This window comes from Kogia breviceps, chromosome 3 (genome assembly GCF_026419965.1).
Source record: "Kogia breviceps isolate mKogBre1 chromosome 3, mKogBre1 haplotype 1, whole genome shotgun sequence".
Taxonomy (NCBI): domain Eukaryota; kingdom Metazoa; phylum Chordata; class Mammalia; order Artiodactyla; family Physeteridae; genus Kogia; species Kogia breviceps.
The window spans coordinates 93,687,139-93,705,741 of NC_081312.1; the positions used below are offsets into that span (position 1 = coordinate 93,687,139).

The 18,603-nt window shown below is 38.8% G+C and overlaps 1 protein-coding gene across 5 annotated transcripts in view; it reads right to left on the minus strand.

Annotated features, from left to right (window-relative positions):
* Positions 1-18,598, minus strand: part of GABPB1 (GA binding protein transcription factor subunit beta 1) — a 67,169-nt gene extending 48,571 nt beyond the window's left edge. For 2 of the 5 annotated variants that reach the window (XM_059057913.2, XM_067029235.1), the window contains exon 1: positions 18,317-18,545. The gene's annotated coding sequence lies outside the window, so the exon portion shown is untranslated. Of the gene's footprint in view, positions 1-18,316 lie in introns of all 5 variants that reach the window. The other 3 variants (XM_059057912.2, XM_059057911.2, XM_059057910.2) reach the window with 3 other exon arrangements.
* Between the last annotated feature and the right edge of the window lie 5 nt (positions 18,599-18,603).

Here is an 18,603-nt window from a genome sequence, read left to right on the forward strand (position 1 = left end):
AATTCATTACACAAACATTTACTAAGCATACACTATCTGCCAACAGAAAGGTGAACAATGACAGACAAATCCCTACCCTCATGGAGCTTGTGGTCTGCAACGAGAGCCTGGAAATCAACCAGTCAATCAGTAAAAGTAGTAGTAGTAGTGATAAATGCTATGAATAAAATCTAAGACAGGGTAAGAAAATATAAAGCAGGGTAAGAAAATGGAGAGTACTGGATTAGGGACAGAGAACTGCCATTTTAGATGAAGTCTAAGGACAGGCCTCTTTAAGGAGGTGACATTCAAGTAGAAACACAAATGAAGGGAAGAAGCAAAGGAAGGAAGGGTTCCAGAGAAAAGCATGATAGATATGTCACTCTTTTAGCTGCTCAACATCAGAACACCTTCATATATCTAGGGAATTCTCCTCTTGAGTCTTGAAAGGCAGAAATGGCCACCTATTACTAAAGCTAGATATATACTTTCCCAGCTTTCCATGCAGCTAGGGCAAAGTCATATGATCTCCTCTCAAACAGAGAAGTAACTATACTGGAATTTAACTTAGATGATAATGTATTAAAAAAAGCAGGAAGTACACAGAATCCATTATGGCAAGAGTGGCAGCAGATTCCAATGACAGCAGTGGTAGCAGTTTCTTCCTCTGATAAATTCCTTTTCTGCAAAATTAACCAGAGGTAGTTTCTGGTGCTTACAACTAAGAGTTCTGACTGTTCCTGGTGATCCAGGGAGATGCAATAGCAAGTATAAGTGCCCTGAGCTAGAGTGAAGAAGAGCAGGATATGCAATCACAGAGAGATGAATGGGCCACTTCACGTAGGGCCTTATAGGCACTACTAAGGGCTTTACATCTGGGTTTTATTGAGTTTATTAGGAAGCTGTTGGAATATTTTAAACATGTGATGTGGTTGATCTAGTTTTTTAAAACTACTCTTGTTATTATGTGGGTAATACATAGAAGGTGGCAAGAATTGAGGCAGTAATACTAGTTAGGAAAATATTTTGGGCTGATGGTGCTTTGTGCTAGGATACCTGTGTGATCATTTAGACATTTTACCTTTAAATACTACCTATCTAGGTTTAAATCTAGCATGTTATTTTGTGCTTTCCATTGTTCCCTGTTGGGTTTTTCTCTCTTTCTTGCCTTCTTTTGGATTGATTCATTTTTTTTAACATTCTATCTATTTCCTCTGATTTGGAAGTTATACCCTCTTCTTTCAGTGGTTCCCTAGGTATTATACCATGCATTAAAGTCTAAGTTAATCAAAATCTTTAGTTCCCGCTTCCCCAAATAACCTATAGAGTTTAGAAAACCCAAGCAACACATCAACCAAATGCAATGTGTGGACTCTGGATTCAATCTGAAGAAACTAAATGTACGTTTTTAAAAGTTATTTTTTTAGGGCAGTGAAAAAATACTTGTATGATACCATGATGATGGATACTTGCCATTATACATTTGTTCAAACCCACAGAATGTACAACACCAAGAATGAATCATAATGTAAACTATGGACTTTGGGTGATTATGATGTGTCAATGTAGGTTCACCAATTGTAACAAATGTACCACTCTGGTGGGGGATACTGACAATGGGGGAGGTTATGCATATATGGGGAAAGATGGTATATGGGAAATCTCTGTACTTCCCCCTCAATTTTGCTGTGAACCTAAAACTGCCCTAAAAAAAATAAGTTAAAAAAATCATTTTGGAGATAATTGGGGAAATGTGATCACTGCTTAAATATGTACTGATATTAAGAAATTATGTTGACTGTTTTTCTGGATCTGATAATGATATTACAGTTTACACATATCTTTTTAGAGATTAAAAATAATATATTTAGGGATTAAATGATGTGATACTTGGAATTTGTTTTAGAATAATTGGGGGATATATCAATATATGAAACCAGATTAGTCATGAGCTGATCACTGTTGAAGCTAGGTAATGAATATGTGGGGTTCATTATACTCTTTCCTTTCCTTTTATATATTTAAAGTTTTCCAGTTTTTTTTTTTAAATTTACCCTCCTTCTAGATAAGGACCCTAAAACCCCACTTATCCCCCTTCTCCTATTGCCTTGTTTTTTAATCCATTAGATATTTTTTACTGTTTTATGCAGTCCATATTCATTTTCATTTTCTAAATATACATCACTTTCTTTACTTTTCAACGCTTCATACATTTTATTCCTACCATGTGGGATTCATTCTGCCTGATGTATATCCTTTAGAACTGCACTAACATGGTGCATGTGACCATTTAAATTTAAATTAATAAAAAATTCAGTTCCTCAATAACAATAACCACATTTCAAGTGCTCAATAGTCCTATGTAACTTATAACTACAATACAGTACAAATAATATTCCTATCATCACAGAAACTTCTATTGAATGGTGCTGGTTTAAATTATCTTTAATAAATGTTGGTAACAATCTGTTTTTGTTTAAAATATCTTTATTTCACCATCATTCTTCAATGATATTTTCACTGGGTATAAAATTCTAGGTTGGCACGGTTTTTTTCATTTCATATTGCAGACATCATTTCACTATCTTTTGATTTCTTTGTTGTTGAGAAGTCATCTGTTAGCCTAATTCTTGCTACTTTGATGGTTATCTTTTCCTCCAGCTACTTTTAGATTTTTCTTTACGTGACTGGTTTTCTGCAATTTCATTATGCTGTGTCTAGGATGGAATTATCTCCATCATAATTAGGATTCACTGGGATTCTTGAATCCTGGTTTGGAATCTTTTGTTGTTTCTGGAAAACATCAGCAATCACCTCTTTAAATGTCCTATTTTCTCTCTCCTCTTCTTCTGGAATTCCAATTAAGGCTTTCTTACTGTCTCCTCCATATCTCTTACCCTGTCATCCATATTTTCCATCTTTTTGTCTTTAACCTACATCCTGGATAATGCTGTCTGATCTATATTCCAGTTCAGTAATTTTCCTGATGTGTCCAATCTGCTGCAAATTATATCATTAAGTTTTAATTCAGTTACTCTATTTTTTATTTCCAGCAGTTGTATTTGGTTTTTTTTTCAAATCCACAATGCCACTTCTTTTTCCTGTTTCCTGTCTTCAAGTTTTTTATTTCTATAAACACAGTAATCATGGTTGTTTTATCATGTATCTTCTAATTCTAATATATAATGCCTATGACAATCTTTTTCTGCTATTGTTTCCACTGGTTCTTACCCATAGTTCCTTGTCTCCTTGTATGCTTGGTTATCTTTGACTATGTGCTGGTCAGTGTCCTTCAAAAATTACTTGTGGGGAGGCATAAGATGACGGAGCATTCCTCAAAGGAACACTTGCATTTGCTTCTGCCAAACGCCTGAGGGATAATACCAGTCAGGGACCAACCTAAATTAAGTTGTGACTTAAGTTTCCCTTACATTGCTAGGCTGTGATCACAGTTTTGTAGAGAGTTTTGTTTCCTTTCTTTTTTTTCTCCTGTTCTGCTCAGTACCAAGACAACCTGCCCTGAAGTCCCTTGATATTTGACTGGGAGATAGGCAATGAAAGGGGATCAGGAGTTAGTTCTGGTTCATCCTTTCCTCTCAGGTGTAGACATATGGAGTTCAAGCCTAACAAGGAAGGATCTCTTAAAAGACTTTACCTGTCCACATGTGGGTAGGCTCTGAGTCTTGATTTCTGTCCATCTCATCCCACAAGGCTGATAAACAGAAACCTAAATTTCCTGGTATCAGCAAACATACTCAAGGCAAAAGTGGCTTTAGTTCTCTAGGTATTCTGCTAACCTCTCTTGGTTTAGGCTTTCTTCCAGAATTTGACTTACCAGATTCCACTATCTCCCCAGTTCTTCAAAGCTCTTAAGGTAGTGCTTTATATATCTTATCCGGCATTTTCAGTTGTTTCCAAAAAGAGAACTGGTTTAAATAATCTATCCCACCATTACCCAGATTCAAGATATGTTTCAAAGTAGAGTTAACAGGTCTTCCTGATGTATCAGATGCCAATGCACACACAAAAAAGAGGAGTCAAAGATAATAACTAAGTTTTCAGTATGAACAACTTGATGAAAAGTGGGATTATTTACTGAAATAAAGATGGCAAAGTGGGATAGGATGGGTCATGTGTTAAAGAGTTTGGCCACAGACTTGTTAAGTTTGAGATGCTTTAGCTAGGTTTTAAGTTTCTTGTGGGGAGAGACAAGACTTTCTTTTAGTGTCATTTGCACCCATAACTACTTTAGAGCAGTGCTACATACATACTGGGTATTCAACTAGCAAGGCATTCTCCACATTTAGCAGCATCTCTGGTCTCTACCCTTAGATACCAGTAGCAACCCCCTCCCCATTTTATGACATCAAAAAAATGTCTCTAGATATTGCAAAATCACTCCAACTGAGAACCACTAATTAAATCCTTCTTGAATTAAAGTTAATTTCTATACACTGTGCTATCACCATCCTTTCCATCACCGTCCACTCAACTGGACATATCAAAGATATATAAGATATATATGAGTTGATCCAAGCCAAAACTGTAGCCAAGCCCGATTCAGCATTTCCCAAAAGCTCCAGAGGACTGCAGTACTGAGAAAAACATGGGGTGAAGGAGTAAGTACAGGTTGGAGGCTACAAAACAGTTTCACTCTCACTCAAATAAGAACATCTCCAGGGACTTCCCTGGCTGTCCAGTGGTTAAGACTCCACACTTCCACTACAGGGGGCACGGGTTCGATTCCTGGTCAGGGAACTAAGATCCCACATGCCACGCAGCACAGCCAAAAAAAAAAATTTTTTTTAAACAAAAACAAAAAATTAAGACCATCTCCAATTGTTACATGATCCTATGTAACATTATTTGTAACCTTTAAAGCATTTTTAAAAGAAAACTATTGCCAGTAAAACTTCTCATCAGATATAAAATGGTTAAAATTTTAAATCTCAAGTAGGAATCACTTAACAGCTCTTTTTTATTGCTACTCCACACCCAAATCCCTGTTAACATAAACCCAGAAAAGAACTACTAATTCATTTGCAAGTCCTGGCATGTATGTGCTTTATCTGTGCCCCCCTTTTATTTTTTTCACTCTAGCCAAATAGAAATCAAAACTCATATGGATAAATTAGGGCCTCTAAAATCAGATTCTGAACTATAAGTCATTCAAATAAAGTTTAAACACAAAATTATACAGCAGGAGCTTGTTTTAGGCAACATCCATGCACTTCATGATTCCTTTCCTTCATTAGGTTAAAACCTCTTTGTCTTACAGTTACTGCCCAATGTACCATATAAAAAAAAAACTTTTATGATCTACTATAAACTTCCTCAACTCAACTTTAATATTGTTTTAAATATTATAATATGGGCTTCCCTGGTGGCGCAGTGGTTGAGAGTCCGCCTGCCGATGCGGGGGACACGGGTTCGTGCCCCGGTCCGGGAGGATCCCACATGCCGCCGAGCGGGTGGGCCCGTGAGCCATGGCCGCTGAGCCTGCGCGTCCGGAGCCTGTGCTTCGCAACGGCAGAGGCCACAACAGTGAGAGGCCCGCATATCACAAAAAAAAAAAAAAAAAAGAAAAATATTATAATATAATCTCAAATACCTTAAAGATCACTTCATTATTCAAAAGCCATTTTTATTTCTTTGAATTTCAGGCATCAAAAGATGTAATTAATTTGGAACCATGCTAATAAATTAAGTTCCTACCTCCCATATAAGCTATGTATTTATCAGACATACATTCTCTATCTACATTCTATCAATATCTGTGCACACCAATGTCCCTATTTGACTGTAAAATTATGACATTACAAAGCTGTTCTCCAAAAAAAACAGAATATAAATGTCTGTAATCTAAGCATAAACAATGTTTATTGATGACTGTTTACTATTCATGCTTAAGCTCTAGTACCATATCTAAAACACATAAATTATACACACACCAAAAAAAACCAGAAAAGGAGTAAGCATTCATCAATTGGCACAACCAGAACTTCTCATGCACATGTCAAAACCTAGTCTTCCTCTTGTATCCCTGATGACACTACCACCACCTTTACCTCCCAAATTAGAAATCCAGGAGCTAACCTCAACTCCTTCCTCTCCCTCATGTCTCTATATACAGTTGATCAAGTCCTATACAGGCTACTTCACTTCTCCTTTTCTTTTTCAATAGTTCAAAAATCTAAAATACAGAAATGTATACACTGAAAAGTCTCAGTGAAAGTATTTATGCTATTCCCATCTTCCTGCCAGCCACAACTATTCACCTTTACTAGTTTCTTGGGTATCCTTCCAGTATTTCTATAGTTACCAAAAGATTGCATTACTATATACACTGTTCTGCACTTGCTTTTCTTACTTAACACATCCTGAAGATCTTTTCCTATTAGTTCATAGAGGGCTTCCTCATTTTCTGTATAGCTGCTTAGTATGCTATTGTGTGGATACACCTCAGTTTATTATAGGTGGACGTTATTGCTATTATAAACAACACTGCAATGAATAAGTTTGTAGATGCATCATTTCACTTCATACAACTGTAGGATAAATTCCCTTAAGTAGGGTTGCTGGGACAAAGGTAAATACAATTGTAATTCTGATAGATACCAAACTGCCCTCATGTCATTTTTAAAATTAGTCCTTTACTCACCATTCTCTGTCACTGCATTCTCATGCCTGTATTAATGAAGTACCCCCTTAACTTGTCTCCCTCCTTCTCCAACCATTCTCCAACCTATTGTCAAGCTAACCATTATTATTTTTAATAAATTTTTAAGTATATAATAATTCTAATTTTTAAATTTTAAAGATTACTGAAAAGGCCAAAGCTCACTGATCATCCCTCCCTATCTTTACTCCCAAACCCCAATCCTCTATCCACCACCCAAGAGTTGAGCACTATTATCAGTTTAGTATTTATCTTACCAGACCATATTTTTTGCATTTGCATGTATGTATCTGTATACCCCCTGCAAAATACAGTATTCTTCTGGGTTTTTTCCTTATTTATATAAATGATATCATACTGTATATACTGCTCTACAACTTATCACTCAATAGTATATGTCACTTATTCATTTTTTAAACTGTTACATGTTACTCCATAACATGAATATACCAATTTACTTGGTCGTTTTCCTAATCACGATCAGTTTTGTTTTTCAAGTTTTTTTTACTATTGTGAACAATTCTGTAAACATACTTGTACATGCCTCCCTATGTACATATGTAAGTGTTCCTCTAGTGCAGAAAATGGACAGATTTGTTGAGAATAGCATTTTAAATTACTAGATACTACCAAACTGCCCAAACCAATTTACACCTCCAAATTGGCTATACCAACCTATACACCCAACAATAGTTTATATTTATTTCCTCACAATAACCAATTTTAATATTACCAATCTTTTTAAATTTTTGTCTGTATGATGGGTACAAAAGGTTACCTGTTTTAATATGTATCTCTCAAATTTTTAATGAGATTGCATATCTTATCAAATGTTTGTCAGTCACGTTTCCTCTTCTGAAACTGCCTATTCATGTTCTTTACCCTCTATGTCACTGTTTCTTTGTAGGAGTGTATTTTATGTATATTTCTGGTTTATTATACATGTTGCAAATATTCCTCCCAGCCTGTTTTAAATGTCCCTATTTTGAATATTGTCACTGTCTTAAGCTGTAGTTTGGTCAAATTTATTAAAATATCTTTTTAAAACATAGATATAATCATGTATTTCAATCACCTATAGAATACAACAGAATTTAGCCATATGTATATTTAACTTGAAGTGAAAAATACTTTAAATCGTTGGCCACCTACCATTCTGCTTTATAAATATAAGTCCCAGAATTAGTCTGAAACATGAATCTCCCCCATTTCCTCAGTAGGTCTTAGTTCTCAAATGCTTCTTATAAAGTGAACCTCACATTGCAATGGGTGAAAGTTTAATGTTTAACAAGATTTTCTTTCTGGTACAACAGAACCCATAAATGTAGGCCAACTTCCTCTAGGGCACAACTGAAGAAACAGCTGTATGTTTCATCACTAGAGGAAAAGTTGGCTGAATTGGACTTATTGAGAGATGATAGCTCTACTTCTCATGTGGCAACTTCCTACGAGTAATTTTGACTATACATAATTTTCACCTAATTGCATAATCATTGAATTAGTGATGACTGCAATGTATTTCAGATGTTTAAAGATATGGCCCATGCCTCACTGCAGCATCATCAACTCACCATTTCCCCCTTGAGAACTCCAACAATACAGTTATCTATAATTTCCCCTATGTACTATTCTATCTCATGGGACCATTCCTTTATTCATTATTCTGCCTGAGAAGTCTTCTCCTTATCCAATTTACCTGATCAAGTATTCATATTCTTCCTCCAAAACCCAGTTGAGACACTACCTCCCCCAACAAGCTCCCCTTGACCTTCTTAGCAAAAGGGATTAACCATTTCTCTATTCTCATTATGCCCTGAACCTACTTCCATTAATATATGGATTCCACCATATTATGAACAACTGTTTACAAGTGCTCCTCTCCCATAAGCCTCAGGTAATCAGGCAGGGTTTACCTTATTCTCACGTGTATTTTATCAATAGCATCCAGCAGTTTCTAGCATCCCACTGAATAGCTATTTGCTAAATTAAACAAGTCTTCTCTATTCAGCACTATAGTAAACATTAAAAACCTATACACAAAAAAGTTGAACTCAAAATCTTTAACCAAAAATACTTTACAACCTGAAAGAATATGTAGATTATTTAAAAAGCAGTCTGTAGTTCCACTTTTTTGGTTTGTTGTTTTTTTAAGTGGGTATTTACCACAGATCAATGTTTTTCAAACTGTGGTCATAACCCATTAGCAGACTATGAAACAATTTTAATAGGTTTAAAACCAATACTTTAAAAAATAACAGCATATATCAAATGTAGTAAAGTCATGTTTCATGAATTTCTTCCAGCCATACACATGTGCTGGAATACACACACACAATACACACAATACACAAATAACAATACATATGTATGCTAACAATGTTAAATACACTTCTTACCGTGGGTCACATTAAAAAATAATTTGGAAGCTACTTCCATAGTTGTATGGGTTTGGAGAAGCTTTAAATTAACAAGCAAAAGTATATAGTCAGGAAGGCTTCTTCAAAAGACTTAACCATCTGAAGCATCATCTGGCTCCCCACTACCTCTCTAATCTCATCTATCACTTCCCCTTATTTATTCTGCTCTAGCCACACAGGTCTTAGTAACTATTCAAACAAGCCAAACATGTTCCCAGCTTAGGATCTTGGAGATGTTGTTTCCTCTGACTAGAAAGCACTTTACTTGGATAACTCCATGATTTACTCCCTCATTTCAGGACAACCAAAGAGAGAAGCTTTCTCTGATCACCTGAAATAGGAGCCACTTCCCACCATTCTATCCCCTCATCCAGTTTTACCTTTCATTGCACTCATTACCACCTGACATTTGTTTACTGTGCCCTCTCTCCCCCCACCCTGAATGACAGCTTCAAGAAAACAGACTTTGTCTTCTGTGTTGTTCATTACTGTAACACCAGAGATTAGAACAGTGCCTGGCACAGAGCACTGTTAAGCTGAATAGGTTCTGACAGGCAAGGAAAAGGAAAAGGAAGAACACATAGAGTTATGCCTAAGCATGGTGTAGTACAGAGAGGAAATACTACCTTGGTAATGTTAAGGAGTAAAGAATAAGATTGAAGAAGCAGACTGTAATATGAAAAGATTTGAAAGCCAGAAAGCAGAGTTTGGACTTTATCCTGCAGACAACTGGGAGTCGTTCTATGTTTTGAGCAAACGGTGATCCATTCAAACATTTATTCAGCACAAGTTCAATTCACTTTGCTTGGCACAATGGAGAGTGCAAAGGTCAACAGTACATGTTCTCTCTTCAGACTGCTTAGGTTTAGCAGCAATGGGTTCAAAAAAATTTTTAGGAAAATTATTCTGGCAGCCATATGAAGGATGGATTGGAGGAAGGTGACTCTAAAGTTAGGAAGGGCAAATAACAGGCAATGTAGAATCCCAAAAACAGAGATCCAGTAAAGAGTAATCTAAAGAATCATGCTGACTGATATATATACAAAATAAAGAAGAAACATGTATCACAGACAACTTTAAGATTTAAGCATGGGGACTTCCCTGGTGGCGCAGTGGTTAAGAATCCATCTGCCAATGCAGGGGACACGGGTTCGATCTCTGGTCCAGGTAAATCCCACATGCCGCAGAGCAACTAAGGCTGCGCATCACAACTACTGAGCCTGCACTCAAGAGCCCATGCTCCGCAACGAGAAGCCACTGCAATGAGAAGCCCGTGCACCACAACAACGAGTAGCCCCTGCTTGCTGCAACTAGAGAAAGCCCATGCACAGCAACAAAGACCCAATGCCGCCAAAAATAAATAAATAAAATTAATTAATTAAACAAAAAAAGATTTAAGCATGATGATGATAAAACAAAGAAAAACAGAGTAGGTGGAAGGTGGGTAATAATAAATCAAAAAGTGAAGGAAATTCCTTGAGCCTCTCAATGGAAGTATTCGGTAAACCACTGGAGATACAAACCTGGAGAGTACCCACTGATGAGTCATCAACATATAAAACATCCATGGAGAAGAGACAGAGAGGTGAGCAGAGGGCCAAGTACTGAGAAGAATAACGACAGTGGTTAAGAGGATCATGAAACAACAACCACACAAAAAACAAAAACGTAGTAGCCAGAAAGAGAAAATCAGGATGCACACTAACATGAAAGGCAAGGAAAGAAAGTTAACAAGCCTAGGTGGAAGTCAACAGTAACACATATACACTGACTGAATAAAATTAGGATGAAGCCAATACCACTGGAAAAAAGGATGTCCCTTGAAGCAACAGTCTGAATACGTCACATTCACATGTAATGTCATTACAAAATTGCAGTATGTTAGGGAAGAAGTAGTAAAAGGGCTGAGGGCACCAAGAGCTGAGGGCAGCAATTTTAACTAAGGTCTTAAAATTTTTTAAATAAAAAAGAGAAATGAGGAAGATAGCTAGAAAGAACAGTAGCAATAGTTAATCAAAGTTTATTTTTTTCTCCCCAAATATGGAAGTCTGTATATACCTGACGGTAAGGAGGAAAAACCCCGGAGATAACCATTAAAGTGACCATAGGAAAAGTTAAGTATGGCAGCAAGATTCCTAGAAAAACAAGATTCCTCTTTCATTCAGTTTACAAAATAAGGTGAAAGAAGAGAGATTTGTTATGGTGAAAACAAAACAAAACAAAACAAAAATGCAAGCTTGTATTCTACTTTTTTTTTTCCAATTAAGTAGAAGTCAATGGCACCTTCTGAAAGAGAGGAAGATATATGAGACAAAAGAAAAATATTAGATTAATAAAATGATTACCAAGTAGCAAGGGTCCATTGGATCTGTCCAGCATAAATTTATAGTGGCAAAAAATTTTCATAATTACTCACCTTCCTCCACAAATACACTATGACCTATGAGGAAAAACAGAGGAAATCGATGGGTAGGAAGATTTGACAACAGGAGCCCAGTAAAATATGAAAAAGTGACTCATGCAAGTTCAGGCTATATACAATGCATACAGGAATAAGCTAAGGGAGAGGAAATTGAGGGTCCCTATGAAAAAAAAATAGGTAAAGGAACATAGGTGGAGTAATCGCAAAGATCAGAGTTCACACAAGCCAGTTAGGATGTAAGAAATTTTTTAGATCATTCACTTATACACCATACTGTATGCTATGGTCTGAATATTTGTGTCTGTCTCCCCACCCCTCAATTTTATGTTGAACTCCTAATGCCCAAAGTGATGGCACTGGAAGTGAGGCCTTTGGAAGGTGATTAAGTCTTGAGGGCACATCACGAATGGGATTATTTTATTTATTTATTTATTTTTGGTGGTACACAGGCGTCTCACTGTTGTGGCCTCTCCCGTTGCAGAGCACAGGCTCCGGACGCGCAGGCTCAGCGGCCATGGCTCACGGGCCCAGCTGCTCCGCGGCACGTGGGATCTTCCCGGACCGGGGCACGAACCCATGTCCCCTGCATCGGCAGGCAGATTCTCAACCACTGCGCCACCAGGGAAGCCCCACGAATGATATTAATGTCCTCATAAAAAGACCTGGGAGATGTCCCTTTGCCCCTTCTACCTACCATGTGAGGATACAACAGAGAAGTCTGCAACCCAGAAGAGGCTCCTCACCAGAACCCAATGATGCTGGCACCTTGATTTTAGACCTCCTAGACACACTTTAATATTAAAAATGTTTTAATATTAAAATAAAATAGGACTGAAAATTGAGTAAATTCCACAGGTTCCTTAACTGCAATTCCAAAACCAAAAAAAGCTGAAACCCAAAATAATGCATTTGGCAGTAAAACCTTACCTAAACTGACATGAAGCTATTTAGTCTTTATTTACCCCATTTACTGTAAACATTCATATATTTTGCTGCAGAAATAGTAACTTGTTTGAAGAGGGCTACTGCACTGGACTGTTGAAAGGTTACATAACACTATCTTAGCTATATCCAAAAAATTCTTAATTTCAAAACCTATTAGAACACAAGGGTTTTAGTTGACTACGATCCTACAATAATTGCTAACATTTACTGAGCTATTAACCATGTGTCAGACACTGTTCTGATCACTTTATATGCAGTAACTCATTTAATCCTTCCAAGCACCATGAGGTAGGTATTATAATTATTCAAATTTTACAAAGGAGGAAAGTGAGACACAGAGAGATTAAGCAAGTCACAGAGCCAGAGAGTGACTAAGCTGGGATGAATACAACATTTAAAATATTACACATAAGGTGAAGAAAACATAACAAAATATAGAAATGATTATAGTAGGGTAGTAGGAGTCAGGGATATTTTTCTCTATTCAATTAACATATTACTTTTAGAATGGTAAAGAAACACTTCATGTGTTCATTAAATACAGAACACTTCATGTACTTTACAAATTCTCATTTATGTGCAATTCGTTAGTCAACTTGCATAAACTGCACAGTATAAAATCCAAACTCCTCAGCTTCTGCTAGTATTTTTAATTTTTTATTGAAATATAACACCTTAATATCTTTTTAATCACAAGTAACACACAATAATACATATTCATTGTAGAAGTTAGAAAATTTGTATAAGTAAAAAGAATATAATCCCCTATAAAATTACACTCAAAAATAACCACTTAACAATTTGGCATATTTCCTTCCAGATGTCAATGTATGTTATTTAATCAAAATAAAGTCAGGTTTGTGGGCTTCCCTGGTGGCGCAGTGGTTGAGAGTCCGCCTGCCGATGCAGGGGACACGGGTTCGTGCCCCTGTCCGGGAAGATCCCACATGCCGCGAAGCGGCTGGGCCCATGAGCCATGGCCGCTGAGCCTGCGCGTCCGGAGCCTGTGCTCCGCAAAGAGAGAGGCCGCAATAGGCAGAGGCCCGCGTACCGGAAAAAAAAAAATATATATATATATATATAAAATCATGTTTTTAAATTTACTTTTTTCACTTAACATATACCAAGACATAATTTCATGTTTTTATTTTTCTAACCATTTTAATGGCTAGGCAGTACCCCACTGTAGGGATGTACCCTAACAATCACTGTAAAATATTTAAGTTGTTTATAATTCCAGAGCATAGAGTCACCAGCTCTGGGGGTCAAACTGTTCGGAATTTAGTCCATGCTCTACATTACTAACTCTGCTACCTTGGGCAAGCTACCTAATTTCCTTATACCTCAGTTTTCTCTTCTGAAAAATGGAGATAGTATAACCTACTACATGATTAATGTGGGGAGGAGGATCAAATGTGTCAATATACAGCTTTTATTATCAACAATCCTGCAATTGGTATGTAAACAGCTACCAATTTATTGGCATATCTTTAATACACCAAAATAAATTCACTTAAATAGGAATTTCCACATCAGAAGGTATGCCTATTTTTCAGGCTTTGAATCTGCCAAATTACAGCTGGGTTTAAAACCTTCATCAAATAGCTCTCTCACTTAATACTCATTTCTCTTTATCCAAGAAAATGAAAACTATGAACCAGTTAAGCTAACCAGCTTGTTTCAATTAGCTTTTTGCTCTTCCACTTTTGTACCTGCAAACCTAGACAGATTTCATAAAATCTCAGTTTGTAGGGAACTTATCGAAACCTGGCCCAAATCCTCTTTCAGCATACCATTTCCTCTACCCTTGAATCCCTAGACCACTGTCAGTGGGAGGGGACAGCCTGCCACCCAAAACAACCCATTATATTTTTTACTGTTTTGAGGAAACATTTCTTGGAAGAATGCTGAAATCTGCCTCCTTCTAACTTCTACCCCTTGATCCTACTTCTTTCTGGTCAAATCAAACCTGATTTTTCTGTGTGACAGACCTCCAAATATTTAAGTACTGCTATCATTTCTTAGATGAGCTTCTCTTTTTTGGGCCAAACATCACAGTTTTTCAACTTTTCCTCCTTTCCATCTCCCCCGTGATCAGAATTCTTTGGCTACGCTCTATAGTTCAGTGGTTTTTAAACCTGATTGTCTATCACCTAAGGAATGTGAGAAAAACAGAGTGGCCTAGTTCCTATCTTACTTAAGCTTGGGCCTCCAAGGTTTTTTTAAATTAGCTCTCCAGGTGATTCTGATACAAAGTTTGAGAACTGATGCAAGGTCCCACTTACAATATGATATATCGTATGCTACCTGAAAACCTGACATAATACCCCAGGTATAACACAACCAGTAAAAAGTAAACTGGGGCTAACACCTTGCTCTTTCTATATGCTGTTCTACCAACTTCAAAATGACATTCACTTTTAAAAAAATTTTAAGTGTTGATTCTTATAACACGTACAGTTAAAATGATCAAGTCTTTTCCACACTCTCTATTTGTGCATTAGCATCTTGGGCCCTAACTGCCAACCTTTATAATCACTCCCATTAAAAGGTAAGAGAACTCGGGCTAAGAGTTTTAGATTTCTATTTCCAAATGGATCAATGGCCCTGCATGTGGATTTACCTTCAGTGGAGAAATCACTTCATGCTTAAGCCTTTACACTTACATTATGGACATACTCAGCCCAAATAAAAGTGCACTAGCCCACCAACGACTGAACTGACAGTTGAATACACCAAAGCATCTTCTCTGTGCAGAGCGCTGTTGTCAACATTATGAGGTAACACACAGGCCCTAATACTAATAAATTGACCTTCTAGAAAGCATGATGGAACAAACATCTTCAGAAAAAGTTAAGTATAATACTAATTATCGTTGTCCCAAGGTAGACACATTAGTGCTGTAGAAACATATGATTACTAGTTGGAAAGCTCTGGGACCAAAGAAATGATTCATTAGAAAACTAAGTTGCCCTGAACTCTAAGGTTTTGTTTCAGTTTGTATTTTAGCGATTGCAGAGAAGAGATGGAGCCCATCCACACTCAAGCTACTTGCAAAAGGGCACTGCACCCTCAAAATTAATTCATGAGTCAAAATTTCTTGCAATGACTTCTAAATCCCTAAAGACTTGTTTGCTTTACCTGTTACTATTTCTAACTTGAGGTACTCAAGGGTCAAAAAAAAGTCCATTCTATGGACGATGTTGAGTGCTTGGCTTATTAAATGAGAAACAGGCAAAAATCCACTTTGTATAGACCAAAAGATCTACTCTGCCACCTCTTGGGACACTGATTTTATCTTATAGCGTAGACCAACTGTCTGCGGGGGTCTAGGAATTCATTCTTTCTTTCCCTCCCTTACTCAGCAGTTATGTGGGGGAGATACCTAGTGCACACAAGTGCCGATATGCATATGTTGTGGGCACTGTCACATGTCTATATGTCACTGTTATCGGCACTGTCGGAGATCAAAGAAGAACAAGGCTTTGCCCCAGTGAACTTACAATATATCTTAGAGTTGAGGGTAAGGGGGACAAACCAAGATCCAATCTATTTATTTTCATTTGAATAGCAAACATCAAAAATATACCTGGCATTTTCTAACAATTACATGAAGAATGACCAGATGCTTCCTGTTGATGGAAAAGAACTACAGACTGACAGAATCAGACTAAAGTTCACAAAACAATTAGAAGTGAATTTAGCTTCATTTCAAAACCATTAAACCAAAGTAAGTATGGCCTTAAATTTTCACACATTTACAATTTAATTGTCCCCCAACCTAGAAAACCCAGACTGATGCAGAGATAGACAATTCGAACTCTAAGTTACAGAGAGTTAACTCTAAGTTTGTATACACATTACAATTCAAAAGCACTGTTTAACCAAAGGTTTCACTGCAGGATTCCTTTTAAATCTGGCACTCCTATATTGCTTTGAAAGTGTCCTATCTTCAAAAATTCCATTTACATACAAGTTTTCACAAGCAAATCTAACACGGAATTCATGGTTTACTTGTGTATATCATTAAAAATAAGTTGTGGAATTAAAAATTAAGTTTAATCACTTAAATTTTTTTCAAATGTTCTAAATCCCAAACTGAAAAGAAGTTGGAGTCCAAGAAAAAAGCATAGGAATCAACCTTCTTATCGATATTTTTTAAGTGTGTCTTGTATAATAACATCCTGATTTGACTTGTATGGTGAGAGGATAGAAACGACACATTTTTTAGTTTTTAAAAAAAGACATGAGCATACAGTGTTTTCCAGTGGTTTACATGGTGTGACACCACATCAGACTGAATGCAGAAGTAGGTTTAAGAATCTAGCTATCTTCTGTTAAACCTGACATTAAAGACTTGAAGAAATGCAAAACAATGTCACTCTTGCCTAAAAGGTCACTGATGTGAGCATGCATTGTTATTTTTGGAAAAATAAATACTTCAAACGAGAGAAAAATTAAGAAAAAAGATAAAGCCGTCTTTAGTTTCCTTAAATTCAAAATCTGAGCCTGCAAGTGGAAGTGTCAAGGTCGATGGTTACAGGTCAGTGAGAAGAAATTTAAAATAAGCTGGCTGGATCTATGTGTGAGATAAACTATCTGCAAAAAGAACTTCTGACCACGAACTTCTGCATAATAAACTATGGTGCTTCTTTAATTCTGGGATGGCAAACTACTGTACAAGGATCATTTACTCACTACATCAAACCATTTTCCAGATAAAAACTGTACTTCAGAAAGTAACTTGCCTGAATCGAGACAGCAAATCAGTGTCCAGAGAGAGCACTTAAAATATTTCCATATTACCAAGCCCCCTTCAGAAGTACTGTGGTCTCTGCCCCTCCTTTGAACAGATGTCTGTTCGCCACAGTCCAATCAGGTTTAAAGCAACAATCTGTGTACTGAAAACAGGCTTCAAGTGGGAAAACACACAGAAAGCAGGCCTCTATCGTTCCTTTGGTTTCAGTTTTCACGATGCACCCTTGAAGCTAGGCACGCTGGTTCAACAAGGCAGGAGAGTTTCAACGAAACACACTAAACACACACTGATTAACTGTGCCCAGGCAGAAATGACCTGGCAAAATTCTCAACTTCGTCCCCGAGGCCCTGCACCCGCATATCCCGGCGGCTAAGTCCCAAGAACAGAAGTGCCCAGCATCCTGAGCGGCTGGCTTCGTCCCCTCAGGGACTCGAGTCCCCAAGGCCGAAGCAGTCGACGGGGCGGCCCAGCGCAGGACCGGCCGAGCGCTCCGGTTAACCCTGTCCGGGCCGGCCGCTCCAGCCGCGGCCCGAGCGCCACCCGGCCCCGCAGGCCCAGCAGCACAGCTCACCCAAAGCCGGCCGCCCCCGCCGTCCCTTCCCCGCTCCGGCGAGCCCGGCGGTGTGGTCGTGACCGCCCAGACAAAGAGAGCGGTGGCTCCCGGGGCGGCGGGCGCCAAGGCCGTGCCGCGCCTGCCTGCCTCCCTCCCTCCCTCGCCCGCTTCCCGCAGATCCCCCGCAGCCCCGGCCCGACCCCATACCGCCCCGGGGCGGCCGCTCGGGACCGGCCGGGCTATGAGCCACGGGGAGGCCGTAGCTCGCCGCGGCCGAGGAGGGGGCGGCGGCCGCCACCATGTCTGCCCGCCCCTCCCAGAAGCGGGGTGCGAGCGGACAAAGCGCGCCGACGGCGCGGGCGGAACGGGGGCCCAGGCCGACCCCGCCGACCCCCGCGGAATAAGCGGGGCCAAGAGCCCCGGAAACCCGGCGCCTTAATGCAATAAACAGGAAATCGCGGGGATGATCTGGGTTCCGGGGGAAGTGGAATTATTTTTTACCAGCGAAGAGATCAACTTCCACATCCGGTGGTAACAGGGCCCTACACAGACCCGCACTGACCTGGAAAAGCTTCGGGAGCGGCGACCGGGGAGCAGCAGGAGGTGGTTCGGGGACCCGAGGCGCCTCGTACCCGGCCGGGCTGACGCGGCCCAGCTAAACACAAAGCGCTTCAGCTGCACAGGGCGCTATTTTCCGAAAATGCCGCGTCTGGTCGGCGCCCAAAATCCCCACCGAAAAGTCCCCCGTGCTGCGCGCGGAGGGACACATGGTGTGCGAGTGAGTCAAAGCTCCCAGCATCCCTCCCGGACCCGGCCCTCGTCAGCCCCTCGTCTGAGCCTTTCCGCCCC